The 14,775-nt window shown below is 45.6% G+C and overlaps 1 protein-coding gene across 2 annotated transcripts in view; it reads left to right on the top strand.

The window, feature by feature from the left end:
• Positions 1-4,196: 4,196 nt before the first annotated feature.
• Anxa11 (annexin A11) overlaps positions 4,197-14,775 on the top strand; it is a 44,335-nt gene continuing 33,756 nt past the window's right edge. For both annotated transcript variants that reach the window (XM_038349300.2, XM_038349298.2), the window contains exon 1: positions 4,197-4,352. The gene's annotated coding sequence lies outside the window, so the exon portion shown is untranslated. The remainder of the gene's footprint in view (positions 4,353-14,775) is intronic.

Genomic DNA, 14,775 nt, shown 5'->3' on the forward strand with positions numbered 1-14,775 from the left:
TGATGCTATCTTAGTCAGTGCTCCATTGCTGTAAAAAGACACCATGACAACAGCAACTCTTACGAAGGAAAACATCGAATGGGGGGCTGATTTACTGTTTCTGAGGTTTAGTTCATTATCATCCTGGCGGGAAGCATGGCAGTGAACAGGCGGACATTGTGCTGGAGACGGAGTTTGAGAGGTCTATGTCTGGATCCACAGACCGCAGGAAGAGAGAAAACTCCTCCAGGCCTGGATTGGGTATTTGAAACCCCAAATCCCACCCCCAGTGACGCACTTCCTCCAAGGAGACCACACCTCCTAACTCTACTCCCTAAGCATTCAAATATAAGACTGTGGGGTCTATTCTTATTCAAGACACCACTGATACATACTGCCAGTTTGGTTTTCTTGCCTATAGTCTTCCAAAGGATGACCCAACTTCACTGTGCTCAGGGATGACACAGACACAAGAGAAAGTAAAATGCCTTATAAAGAAAGATCCCTGTATAGAGCTCTGGAATAGCATGGTATTATCCATGCTTTCTTATATCAAGCTGTTCAATACATAATGGTTGAGTACAACTGAGGTGACTCCCAGGGCTTGGGGGCTCAGGGCACAAGTATCATTGAATGATCCTGCAAGAATGCTTGGGGGCGGGGGAGGGGGAGTCGCTTGGATTTGATACCCAGAGCACAACTTATTTAAACAAAACAAAACAAAAAAGAATTTGGGTCAGAGAGACAGCTCAGTAGTTAACTCTAGCTAGATATGGTAACTCAAGCCTTTAATCCCAGCACTAGAGAGGCAGAACTAAATGGATTTTTGTGAGTCTAAGGTCAGCCTGGTATGCATAGTTAGTTTTAAGTCAGTCAGATCCATATAGTGAGACCCTGTTAATTCATCATCATCCTGTTTATAATTAAATCTCTCTCTCCTTTTTTTTTTTTGACAGGGTTTCTCTGTGTAACAGACCTGGCTCTCTCAGAACAGGCTGACCTGAACTCACAGAGATCTGCCTGCTTCTGCCACCCGAGGTCTGGGATTAAAAGCATGCACTATGGGGCTCACAGCTTAAGAGCACTGACTGTTCTTCCAGAGATCCTGAGTTCAATTCCCAGGAATCACTTGGTGACTCACAACCACCTATAATAAGATCTGGTGTTCTCTTCTGGCCTGCAGGGACACATGCAGGCAGAATACTGCATACATAATAAATAAATAGAAAGAAAGAAAGAAAGAAAGAAAGAAAGAAAGAAAGAAAGAAAGAAAGAAAGGAAGGAAGGAAGGAAAAAAGGAAGAAAGAGTATATGTCATCACCGTCCAGCTTGGTTTCAAAAAGTTATTATGACCACCTTGTTATGACCACATTGTTATTGTGGGGGCCAGCCATGATAAGCTAAGTATGGGCAGGTCACCCAAAGGTGACTTCCAACCATTATCACCTACCAGAGTAGAACTTGGCCACAGATAAATTTAATAAGAGACCTCAGTCTGAGGCAATGCATGGTTGCAGGAAGAACCACAAGGTGAGATTACCTGACCTCCACCCAAGAACAGACCATTCAAAGGAACTAACATACCAACCTCTATAGATAGGATCACCTGCCAACACACACTCACCAGGACACCCCCAGATGAATGTCAGCCAATCAAGGGTCCCGAACCTCAGAAACCCCTCACCCCCACCTTTACTACTATAAAAACCCAATTCTAACTGAGCTCGGGGCTCTTCTTTTATTCCAATACGTTGGACACATGGAGAGACCGAGTTTGCAAACTTGATTAAAATAAAGGCTCTTTGCTTTTACATATGGGACTCAGTCTCCTTGTTGGCTTTTGCGGAGACTTCCTGGATTTGGGCATAACAGTTATGATTACATTATGACCACCTTACAATCATGTTTTTGTTTCAGGAAGTTGTTGAGACCAGCTTCTTATACTTAGTTCTGCTCCTGTAACCCCACCTATTTGCCTGCCAAACCCCTCATTTGAAAACCTTCTACCCCTAAGCTATAAAAGTCCTTATCTTTTCCAAGTCTAAGGCTGACCTCTTGAACCCTGCTTTGGGGGACAAAGCCCCCCCTTGTAATACCCAGCTCCAACTTTGGAAGCCTCCTCCCCTTGGGAGTTGCCTTGGTCCAAACTCCACCTCAGGGAAAGCCTGCCAAGCACAGACCCCTCCCCAGGAAGGGTCAGGACCACTCCCACAGGCTCTTTCGGCTGCTGCCCAAAATGGAACACGTGGTTTTCGAGTTTTGTTTGATTCCTCCCTCCTCCCCCCCTCCCATGCTTTCCCGGCCACCAGAGAGCACTGCAGTAAACGTGGGCATCTTTTATTCGGTCTAATTTGGTCTGATTGGAATTATTTGCTTCGGAGAGGCTCGTTTTATGATTATTCCTAACACCCCTGTACACATTTTTTTTTAAAAAAGCTGATTTTAATTAATTTGGCTATGATGATTTTGGTTGGTGGTCTTTCTCCTCAAATCTTTGGGATTAACAAGTCATAGCCCCAAGATGCTATCTGATGACATTCTTAGTTCATGGATCTGTGGATGCTAAATTAATAGCTTCTAAGGTTTTTGTTTATTGCCACAAGATGTTAATTCTAAATTAATAGCTTTGAAGAGGTTTTTGTTTATCATGAGATGCTAGTTCACATAAAGAGTGGGGGGTTCTGGAAGGCTAAAACTAACCTATGATAAAGTAATTTGCCTTTGAGTCTGCAGAATTCTAATCTCTCCACAGTACTGAGTTGGTTTGGTGACGAACTTCACATGAGTCCAAGGTCCCCATAAATATAATAGACCAGTTCCTGGTCTTTTTGCCCCTCTTCTCCTCTTTTGTTCAGGAGGTGCTTTCTATGGAGCCTTTGGCCTGAGTTTCCCACTTGCCCACCCATTCCTGTCCTAAGTAAGCTATCCAGTCTGGAAGGAGCTGTGCCTGCAGGGGTGTGTGTGTGTGTGTGTGTGTGTGTGTGTGTGTGTGTGTGTGTTAGCGTGGCCATACACGGTGATGGCAGTCCCAGAGAGCTGACCAGCTGGTCTGTGTGGCAGTAGCCAGGAAGTCCCACCCCTCTTTGCAGCCAAGCACCTGCCTACTACTAGGGCTCCTTCCTGCTCTTACTGTTCATTGGGCTTCAGAGATACAAATGTCTAATGACTTATTTGCAAGTCAAAAGTAGGCAATGAAAGAAGCATACACCAGGTGGGGAGAATACTGTGTAGTCCTTAGGAAGATCCTGACTGATCCAGGGGTGCCTACTGAAGACTTCACAAGATACAGAGAGGAAAAAAAATATTGTAATCCAGTTTTATAAACAACAAGTTTACTTAGGCATACTAAGCAATGCACACATAGACAGTGCTGGACAGACACTTGGAAGGAGGTGCCTAAATGTGAGATGGGGATAGATACAAAAAGAGGACTCTCAATTTTTATCATTTAAATATGTTATAAAATCATGTTTTTACTACACGATCTTTCTCTAATAAACAAACAAACAAAAAACAAAAATAACCTCAAACACTACTTCTAGAATACTTTTAGATTTATAGAAAAGATTAGCAAGATAAGACTTGGAGTTACTTACCATAACTATGGTTTTCTCCTGTCATTAACATACTAGTGTTTGTGCTATAATGAATGAACCAATACTGATGTATTGTTATTAAAATTATGTAGTTCAAATGTCTTTTTTTAACCTAAAATAACCCCCCCCCCGCCCCGAATCCCATTCAAGATGTCACATTGTTTAGTTTTCATATCTTGATGGGACAGCTTCTTCCCTTGTTTTGATGACCTTGACAGTTTTGGACAGTCGTGAATTCCTCAAGTGGAGCTGTCTGACGGTTTTGCACGATTACATCGAATCGTGTGTCAATGAGAGGAAGACACCATACGACAGAAAATCACCATTGATGTTGGCCCTGATCTCCCGGCTGAGGCAGTTGGTAATGTTTTCCATTATAAAGTTCCTCCTACAGTACACGTGGTGTGACCTTTTAAAGTTTTCTTCACTGTCAGATGTCTAAAAACACACAGCCGGGTGAATGTCCCACTCTCTAGGGATCTAGAGCGGCTCCGCACAGCGAGCAGGCGCTGGGCTTCCTACTGAGCCCCGCAGGAGCGCAGACCGCAGACCTCACCTGTGGGCGTGGTCCCACGTACCCCGTCCCTCCAGAGAGGCCCCTCCTCTCCCACGTGGCTCCGCCCCGGCGCGCTTAAGGCGACCGCGCCCGTAGAGTTTTCCGCCCCGCGGGCTCCTCCAGTGGTACGTAGTCGGTCGCGGGTCGGTATCCGGAAAAGGAAAAGCGACAGTGGGAAGGAAGCTCTGAGTAGAACTCAGCGTCTGGGTCCCCGGTGACAGGTGAGTGAGGGTCCCGGCTGGCTGCCTGCGCGTGCTGAGTGTTCGCGCTTGGTGCGGGTTGCGAGGGTCCCCCGAGGTCACGGCCCGGAGTTGGGCAGAGTCAGGGCAGGTGAGCCTGGGGACCTCAGCGGGCTTGAGGGTGGTTGCGGTCCCCTCAGCCAGCTCGGTGTGCTTCCGGGAGCAGCTTTAGCCGAGCCTAGCCGGCCGAGAAGGCTGTCTTTGGGAACTTTGCTCCGGAACTGCAGAGCGGCGGGTTCCTGGACCTGCCACCCGGGGTTTATATAAGGCAGGTTTTCAAGCGGTCCAGAGAACGAGGGATCGTGCCAGGTGTTGTGTTGCCTGCCTTCCTTAACGTTTATCCAGCTAGGATCCCTGCGCCCCCACTTGCGCCCCCGTTCCAGAGTCCCGAGGAACTCTTGGGGTTGGTTTCTCCACTTCCCGTGGACTCAGGCGTAACTAGGTAGCAAACAGATGTGGGGGAAGGATAGCTAAATTCAAGCTAGGCACATTCTTTCTGGGGATTTCAATCCCTGCCCGATAGTCAGTGGGCGTCTGTGGAGGTTGTGTTTCTCGGATCCGACCCTCGATTGTCAGCCTGAGTCGTCTACTTCCTTCTTAGGCCTCCACTAGCTGCTCCCTACTGCCTTGCCCAGTCCTCAGGCACAATAGGGACTTTCGAGCAGGCGTGCCCTGGGGCTACATAGTGAGGGAAAAAAGCTACAAAAAAAGCCCTAACCAAAATCATATATATATATTTGTAACTGGATTGAGATTTTCTCAGGTGTAAATTTACAAGACGACAGTGTGTCATTGTCAAAAGGCTGGACAAGCCTGGAGCCTCGTAGGGCAAGGCCACTGCCTTGCTCACCCTCAGCTTGCTCTCATTATGCATTATTTCCTTGCTTCAGTTGTTGAGAATTCCAGTAGGATTAACAACAGGGCCGGTCCCTCGGTGCTGGCCTATGCTTAGTATTCTCTTAACCAGGCCAGGTGAGTGGAGGGCAGTCTGTTGCTCTAACACAGGGGTGCCCACTTTGGATTCTTCCATCCCTCCCCATCCGTTATTAATCTCTGCACCTTGATTTTCTCATCCATAAAATAAGGATAATGATAACTCATACGTCATTGACTTATTGTGAGGATTCAGCCAGTTAATTTTTCTTTGTTGATTTTTTTTTTTTTTTTTTGCTTTTTGAAACAAGGTCTCCCTATGTAGCCTTGGCTGGTTTCAAACTCGGATCTTGGCTCTGCCTCTTGAAAGCTGAGCTTAAGTGCGTGTGCTACCTCGCCCAGCAAGTTAATGTTTTAAAATTTTTATTTATATTACTATTGTTTATTTATTATTTGTTTTGGTCTTTTGAGACAGGGTTTCTCTGTGTAGCTTTGAAGCCTGTCCTGGAACTTGCTCTGTAGACCAGGCTGACCTTGAACTCACAGAGATCCACCTGCTTTTGTTTCCCGCGTGCTGGGATTAAAGGCGTGCGTCACCTCTGTCCGGCTTACATTTTTTTAAGCAAATATTTTATTTTGTTTTATGTGTGTAGTTTTTTTTCCTGCGTGTATGTCTGAACCATGTGGATGTCTAGTGCCCTGGGTACCCTTGGAGATCAGAAGAGGGCCTTGGATATCCTTGAACTGGAGTTCAGACAGTAATGAACTGCCACTTGGGTACAATTGCTCTTAACTGCAGAGCTGTCACTCGAGCCCCTTGAGGTTTGTTTCAGTTTTGTTTTGTTTGTTTCTTACTTTTTTTTTTTTTAAAGATAGGTTCTCTCTGTGTAGTTCTGACTGTCCTGAACTTGCTCTGTATGGTCTACAGAACTCAGAGAGCCACCTGCCTCTGCCTCTTGAATGCTGAGATTAAAGGCTTGTGCCACCATGCCCAGCAAGTTAATGGTTTTTTTTTTTTTTTAACAGTTCTACAATGCTCAGATACTGACCATCAGAACAGGTGGCAACTGGTGCATCCCAGTTGGATGGTGCTCAGGTTAAGCATAGTACACACTAGGCAAGGTCTGGCATGTTAGTGATCAAATGCAGCCAGTGACAGCAAGAGCAGAGGTGCAGCCAGCTTGAACTGCCCTGTCTTGGCCCACACTGCTCTGCCATCGTTCCTCTCTTTTGCCCATTTCTTATTCACGTGCCATTCCAATGGCTTCTGCTTCCCAGTAGGAGGGGCAAGACATGTGTTCTTTCCTTCACTCTGTCATTGGATTCAAGGGATTTATGACCAGGTGTCTTGTCCCTGTGCTGTTTTCAGTCTTTGGAGCACAGAGACTATTTCTGGATTATCTCTTGGTCTTTCAAAGTGCCTATGATGAGCCTTCCCTTTAAAACGTTCAGGAAATTTCAGCTGGGTGAGAGGCAGGCAAGAAAGTAATGTCTTTGTGGCCTGAGTATTGGAACTGTAGGATGGGCAGAGAATGGGGGGAAGTGAAGGAGAAATGCATCCAGACTGAGGGGGACGAAGAGAGGCTGAAAGACCTGGGTGTGGAGTTTCACACCTGTAATCCCAGAACTCAGGAGATCGAGGCAGGAAGATCAGGAGTTCAGAGCCAGTTTCAGATACAGAATGAATTTGGGGCTAGAGAGATGATTCTGTAAGTGGAAAGCTGGTGTTCATAGGTTATCCTCTGGCTTCCACACAGGTACAGTGGTGTGCACTCCCCTACCCCAGTGCACACATGCACACAAAATTAGTAAATGTAATTACCACTGAGCATCCTCCTGGGAATGCATAGTGAATTTGAGTGCAGTCAGGGCTCCATGAGACCATGGCTAAGGCACCTGCTGCTGAGCCTTCCAATTTGAGTTTGATCTTGTGTTTTCACATAGTAGAAAGAGGGAACTGACTCCTGTAAGTTGTGGCTTACCTATGCCTGTGCACACACAGGCACACAAACAGATAAAATTGAAATATTTGTTTAAAACAAAAACAAGCAAGTCAGCTGTTTGAGCTCTTTTTGTAGCCATGACAGGGAAAAGCCAAAGGGCCATCTCAGTTCAGTTGCTTCAAAGGGTTTGATTGATCAGTGATTGCTGGGTATTGTGACCCGGGAAGGTAGTTTGGGATGATAGGAGAGGGAACTCTCCCGGGAGACGGAAGAGAAACCCAGGCTGGGTGGGATTGCATGCTTGTTCAGAAGACCTGAGGCTTTCTCTTCTTCCCTTCCTAGCTGTTTTTCTCCCTCTAGTCCAAAGCAATTCCTGGCACTCGGTCCCATGAGCATGGGAGAGTCTGGGTGTGGCTGTGCTTTGAAGACACAGTCGAGAGAACATATTCCAGCTTCCGCGTGACTCTTTCTTCACAAACCCACTGTCCCTCCAGACCATCGGGAATTTGAGTGGTGCCTGCATAGGACAGCTCTGAAGATCCGTGAGATCTAGGTTTCCCTGGTGGGAGTTGGCATTTGTAAAGAGTTGTTGAGCTTTGGAATGAAACCTTCCGTTAACCTCTAAAACTAATTAGCCCACATCAGGCATGTTGATGTAACTCATGAAATAAAGGTCCCAGGGTCATGGGGAGAAGACTGGCTATGTAGTGGAGTGGTCAGCTTCTGATGATCCTGCCCACACTGATGTGAGAAAGGATAGGGTGAGGACAGCTGAACAATTAGGGGACAGGGGCTGGAGAGTCGGTTCAGTAGTTAAGAGTAGAGGGATGGCTCAGCAGTTAAGAGCACTGACTGCTCTTCCAGAGGATCCAGGTTCAATTCCCAGTACACACATGGCAGCTCACCACTGTCTGTAGTTCAGCTCATGGGGATTTGACACCCTCATACAGACATGAGTGCAGGCAAAACACCAGTGTACATAAGATAAAAATAAGCAAATCACTAAAAAAAAGTAAAGCAGATATTAGTTATTTTTCCATTGCTGGGAAGAAAAACCACGATTAAGGTGATTTATAAAAAAGCGTTTATGTTTTCTGAGCGTTAGTCATGATGGTACAGCAAAGTCAAACAGCAGCAGAATCAGCTTACTGCTCACATCTCAGTCTTCAGACCTGCAAGTAGGAGGCGGAGAGAACAAACTCAGAATGATGTGAGTCTTTTGAACCCTCAGAGCCTACCCCTTGTGACATATTTCCTCCAGCAGGGCCACGCCTAATCCTTCTAAACAACCACCAACTGGAAGCCAGCTATTCAAACATGAGCCTTTGGGGACTGTTCTCTATTCAAACCAGGTCCCAGCTTTGATTTCCAGCACCCACATGGCCACTCACAGCCATTTATAACATCTAGGGAATCTGATGTCCTCTTCCCACTTTGGCGGGCACCAGTCATGTTAGTGTGAACATACATAGATGCAGGCACCCATGTGTGTAAGTTAATAGAAAAGAATTAGAGGATTGGAGGGCAGTTCTTATCTGCGGGCTAACCCGGGATGAGCCATGTAGCCGCATGGTCCCAGTTTTCTGGCTGACAAATGGTTGCCTCCGGCAGAGAGTCGGATGACAAGATTGGAGATCAGCGAGAGGGGTGAGGATCTTGTTGATATTGTGGGCCTGTCACCATGTCGCCGAGGAACCAGGAAGCTGAAAGTGAAGTGTGCCGCAGTCAAGACTGGCTCTTTGATCATTAGTGGTAGTTGTTTTGAAATTGTGCTCTTGAAGGTCCCACTGTCTTAGCAGCAAAGAAGACGTTTGAGGGGCTCAGGGATCTGAGCCCACCAGTGGAGGCTGGCTTGCAAGACAGAGGGATGAAAATTCAGGGTGGGCATAGAGAAGAAACTGGAAATGCTTTACAGGGAGATCAAGCAAGAAGGCACATGAAGCCTGGGAAGCGTTTTTGGGGGGAAAGGGATGTGTAAGGTGGGGGCAGGGCTAGAATTAAGGGACAAGAGCTTGCTGCGTCCACCACAAAGGGCACAGTTATTTTTAGGAATTAGGTGACACGGCATGTTTCTGTTGAAATCTTTACTGAGTGCCCACTGCATGTCCAGCCAGTTCGTTAATAAAAGAATCTAGGAAGGGACTTGGAAGGGTGCTCAAGGACATCCTTATTAGAGTTGGAAAGAACAACAACAGATCAGGAAAACTGAATCTCAGTAGTTGCTAGGAGGAAGGGATGGAGATGAGGAAGAGAGAAGTCATGCTTCAGTAACAGGTCAGCAAATTGCCTCATGGCAGACAAGCAGCCGCATGGCGGGAGGGGAGGGAGGCTTTAGAGAAGGGTGAGAAAGCTCAGAGAATCTGGAAGAGCATGCCCAGGCTTTGGCCAGTATCTGAGAGAAAAGGAGAGGAAAAAGGGGGGAAAGTTGTGCTTTTCTGAGTAATGCAGAAAGGTGGAAGGTCACAGGGCCACCTGATGGAAGCTCTGTGGGTGACTGCACAGGGGATAAGTACCCTCCACTAAGAGAATTCCTCCCACCTCCTAATCATGACTTAGGGTGAATTAGCATTCCTGAGGCATGGTCTCTTGGCCAGGTGATTGACAGGCCCACTATAGCATTTAGTGATCTAATCTTTGGAGCAGATTAAAATGTCATCTGTTTGCCCAGGGCCAGAGGTAGAATCCATCTTTTATCTGGAAGAATGCTTTCCTTTAATGGGCTTCCACAGAGCCCTGATAGCCATCTTCAGAGGCCTCCAAGCCTACTACAACACCAGATTTGCCTGCCCCCTGGATATCCCAGATGAGAACCCAGTTTGGAAAGGTCATTAACTTCTATTTCTTTTATGTTGCATTTCAGTTGTTTTGAGATTCTAGGAGTTGGGGGAAGTGTCTAGGCTAGAGACAATATAACCTGGGCAATTTAGTCTAGGTTATATTTATATTTGAAGCCAAGGGCATGGTGATGTTTAAGAACTCCCTGGAATAACTGAGTAAAGGAAAATGAACAGTAGAGGAGCTAGTCCCAGGAACCAGGGTTATCTTGCTTTGGTAGACTTGAGGGGTCACTGGCAGCGTTGCTGCAATGGCCAGTGATGGGAAGGAACAGCTGGAGCAGATGTGTGCAGAGCCTCATGAGAGCCTTGTGTGAAAGGACGAGAGAGCGCGGGGTCCCCTTTCCCCAGCTCACCCGTCTTGCTCCTTTTTCACTTGAGGAGAGTGGACTGTGGATGGCCTCTGTCCCCGTACCTCACCCTGCAGCTTCTGAGCATGACGTCGTTATTGTGACAGTGTCTGGGTTACCGTTGCTGTAGGTCAGCAGCTGTGGAATGTTCTCAGTACAGCATTACCATAATTTATTCAATCTTTTTCCTCGTTAACACAATGAATTCTTTTCCTGTTTTTATTGACTTGAGGCAGAGTTGAGGCAAAGAAACTGTCTGCTTTGAATGCTCCAGAATGTATTTGCTAAGTTCTCTCAATCAAGAACCAGGATTTTAGCTACTTTTCAAGAGAATTTTAATTATATGTTTATTATTTTTTTCTGTTCAAGAGCCATTTCAACTTTTATCCATTCCTTCTTTAGTTTATTTTGTTCTCTTGTCATTGTGAAGCCCATCACGCTCAATACTGCCCTTTGGATATGATGCTAGCAGATGGATTTCCATACTTTCTTAATTAGGGTTTCTGTTCCTGTGAAGAGACACCGCAACCACAACTCTTTTTTTGTTATTGTTGTTTGCTTGTTTGGTTTTCCTTTTTTTTTTCCTCACAACTCTTATAAAGGAAAACATTTAATTGGAGCTGACTTACAGTTCAGAGGCTTAGTTTGTTATCATCATGGTGATAGTGCTTGGGAAGATGTGGTGCTTAGAAGGGTAGCTGAGAATTCTACATCTGGACAGCAGACAGCAGGAAGAGAGAGAGAGACACTGGGCCTGACTTGAACATCTGAAATCTACAAGTCCACCCCCAAGGCCACACCTCCTAATAATGCCACTCCCCATGGGTATCGTTTTCATTTAAACCACCACGCATACAAAGTGCACACCTTTCATTGTCCTTTGGTGTCCTTTGGTCTCTGTAAATTTGCTATGATCTGGAAATTATTTAGAACAACAGTCCTGAATTTCCAAGTTGGTCATGTAGTGCTGTGGGATAATCCTTCTGTATGCTATGAATATGTGTTGCTCCCATTGGTTAATAATAAATATGACTTTGCCTTTAATAAGGCAGAATAAGTGTAGGCAGGAAAGCCAAATTGAAAATAAAGGGAGGAAGAAGGGTGGAGTCAGGGAGAGAGAGAGATGTGAGCCAGTTGCCAGAGAAACAAAATGCTAAGGGACAGGTAAAGCCACAAGCCATGTGACAAAATATAGATGAATAGAAATGGGTTAGTTTAAATTGTAAGAGCAAGTTAGTAATAAGCCTGAGCTATAGGTCAAGTATTTTGTGATTAATATAAGCTTTTGTGTGTTTATTTGAGACGAGGTGATCAGGACAGAAAAGCTCCTTCTCCGTTTACAATGTAGTGTCATGGAGAGACTGACTGCTTCATATTTGGATCCTGGTTTTAGTGGGCTGTGATTGGGTCCTGGCTTTAGTGGGCTGTGACTGACTGGGTCCTGGTTTTAGTAGGCTCTCATTGATTGGGTCCTGGGTTTAGTGGGCTGTGTGATTGGTTGGTCCTGGTTTTAGTGGGCTGTGATTAGTGAGCAAGCAAACAACACAGACTGCATTAAATCCTCTGTGGTTGACTACCTTATTTAAAAGTGTACCTACAAATTCAACTTGACTTTTTCTTATCATTAAGAGGTATATTGGAAATTCTCACTGTACAGCTGATTGTGGTGGCATGGGCCAGTAATCCCAGTATTTGAGAGATTGAGGCAGGAGGTTGATGAGTTCAAGACCGACTTGGACCATATATTTAAGGTCAGCCTAGATTACATAGTGAGTCTTTATCTTAAAAACAAAACAAAACAAAAAACAGACCAAAATAATTTTCACTGTAATTTATCATGTTTGGAGTTGACAGGTGTTTCAGGCCTGCTTCATGGATCGTACTGTGTGGCCTTTGATGTTCGGGGTCATATTATTTATGTTTAGGGGAAGAAATAACCAAGAGGTAGGGGTAATATTTTTCCTTACAGCCCTAAAATTAATAAAACACATTTTTTTCTTTCTGAGACAGGGTTTCTCTGTGTAACTTTGGAGCCTGTCCTGGAACTTGCGCTGTAAACCAGGCTGGCCTCGAACTCACAGATATCTGCCTGCTTCTGCCTCCTGAGTGCTGGCATTAAAGGTGTGTGCCACCACCACCCAACAATAAAAACACACTTTACAAAACAGCAAGACCCAGGCATTTAGAGGCAATGCCCCTGGCTGACTTCTAGCTATACTCTTGAGCTTTCTGTCCAGTTGGTAGCTGTGTCTTGATTCTCAACCTGCAGTTACTACGAGTGCCCTCTCCTGCCAGTGGCCCAGTGGACCTTGTCCTCAGCACAGCCAGGCTTTTAGGAAACGTGGATAAAACGAGACTCACCTGTAAACTTTAGGGAAGGGACCTGGAAGTCTTAGTCCGTGTTCTGATGCTACAGTAGAACATCTGAAGGTGGATAACAAATACAGAGAATTGGTAAACCAATGACAAATGAAGCCCAGTGTTCTGGCAGCTGTGTGCTGCAGCATAGCGTGGCAGAGCAGGAAGGAGAAGTAAGAAAGGATGAGGCTGCTGGTGCTACAATAGCCGGTTTCCACATCCGACCCAGCTCACCTCTTAAAGGTTTTGTCACTTTTCAACTCAGTGCCATCACACAGAGGGTCAGGCTTCCCCCAGGCGGGCCTTTAGAGGACGAACTGTGCAGAACCATAGCAGAACTGACCATACCATCACAGGGGCAGGACCTCTTGCCTTAACCCCCTTGCAGTTGGGCCCCCTTCCTATGTGTCCAGAGATGTATGGCCAGTTCAGCTTGACCAACCACATTTCCTTCCTCACGTGAGGCAACCAGATTGAACTTTCCGTGTCCTCCAAGGGAAATGACAGTGTAGTAATACACAGAAGTATAGAGGGCCAAATGGCGGGGGAAGATGCTGTACAGCCTGTAGTCATTCTTTTTTCTGTCTCGGTGGACTGGACCAGAGTGTCCTGGTTTACTTGCCCTTAAACTGATCTTAGAAATTTTCCAAGGCCAGTGTTTTCAGACAAGACATACAATTACAAAGACAGCTGGAAAAGTCCTTGGTTTGTGGTCTAGGATTATGAAAAAGTCCTTAAGATATCTTGAGCATGTGTGCATGCTTGTGTGCAGGTATGTTTGATGTGTGTGACGTATGCTTGTGTGTGCATCTGTGCTGTGCACACAAGGGGATTTAAATGTTGGTATCAGGTATTGTCCTCTGTACCTTATGTTTTGAGAGAGGGTCTCACGCGCCTCTGGAACTTGCCAGTTTGGTTAGACCGAGCACTCAGCAAGCCCGTTATCTCCATTTCCAGGTGCATGTGCCACCACACCTGGCATTTTATGTGGGTTCTAAGGATTTGAATTTAGGCCCTCATGTTTGCATAGCAAAGTACTTTATCTGTTGAAATGTACCAGCCACCAGCATATTTTTAATATTAATATTCCCTGTCTCTTTTTTGCTTAGTTTTTATGTCTCTGTATTGCTCTGAATTTCATATCATTTATGTTTAAGAATTTGTTTTTCTTATAATCAGCACATGTCTGGTCTTGGAGAGAAAGGGGGTGGCAGGAGGCCATGGCAGCTTGGAGGCTTCTATCTTTGATAGAGGAATTCACATTCTTGCTGTTGTGGCTGTCTGTCATTTTATTCTGTGTTACCTTTGTTGCTTTATTACACTTGGAGGTTGTTTTTTTTCTTCTTGTTTCTTGCTACTTTGGTTGATTTCTCCTTCTCCATCCCTGCTGTTAGGATTCTGGCTTATTCGTTTATCACAGAGGGCTTACCTCTCTCCCTCTCTTCTGACATCAGAGACTGAGTTTTACAACTTTCCTGAGTGGTCCAGGTACCAGCTTCCCAACATTATGTTGCTTTAAGCATCTTCTAGGGCTGTGGTTTTCAAGCTTGTGCGTGTGTAAGACTTATAAAACACAGTTCTAGACTCCAGGTCTGACCGGGGCATATACTGTGTCTCTGTGTATACATATATATCTGAATGTTTTAATTCTGGCAGGTGCCCAGGTTGTGCTGATGTGTCTAGCCCCAGGGTCACGCTTGGGTACTGACGTCTCTGTGATTTCTTTACCTGCATTGACCTGGTCAGCCTACTCTAATACTCTCTGACAGGTACTGCTGACCTGGTGGAGTGACTGGGAACATGGTTCTTGGGGTTTCTGTGTGCCAGGTTATAGTGAGTCTTTTGTTCCTAAAGCAAGACAGGGCAGATGGTTGACAGATGACAGTCAGAAGGTTCGGGAACACCACCCACTTCTCTCCTTAATTTGAAACTAATACGTTTATCCTCCTGCCATTGACTGAGCTGGCACTGCACAGGTTAGGGAATGGGAACCTTGCCGTGTATCGTAGCAGCCAGAAGCCAGCAGGGCATACAGCAGGGCAGTTCT

Source organism: Arvicola amphibius, chromosome 12 (assembly GCF_903992535.2).
Source record: "Arvicola amphibius chromosome 12, mArvAmp1.2, whole genome shotgun sequence".
Taxonomy (NCBI): Eukaryota; Metazoa; Chordata; class Mammalia; order Rodentia; family Cricetidae; genus Arvicola; species Arvicola amphibius.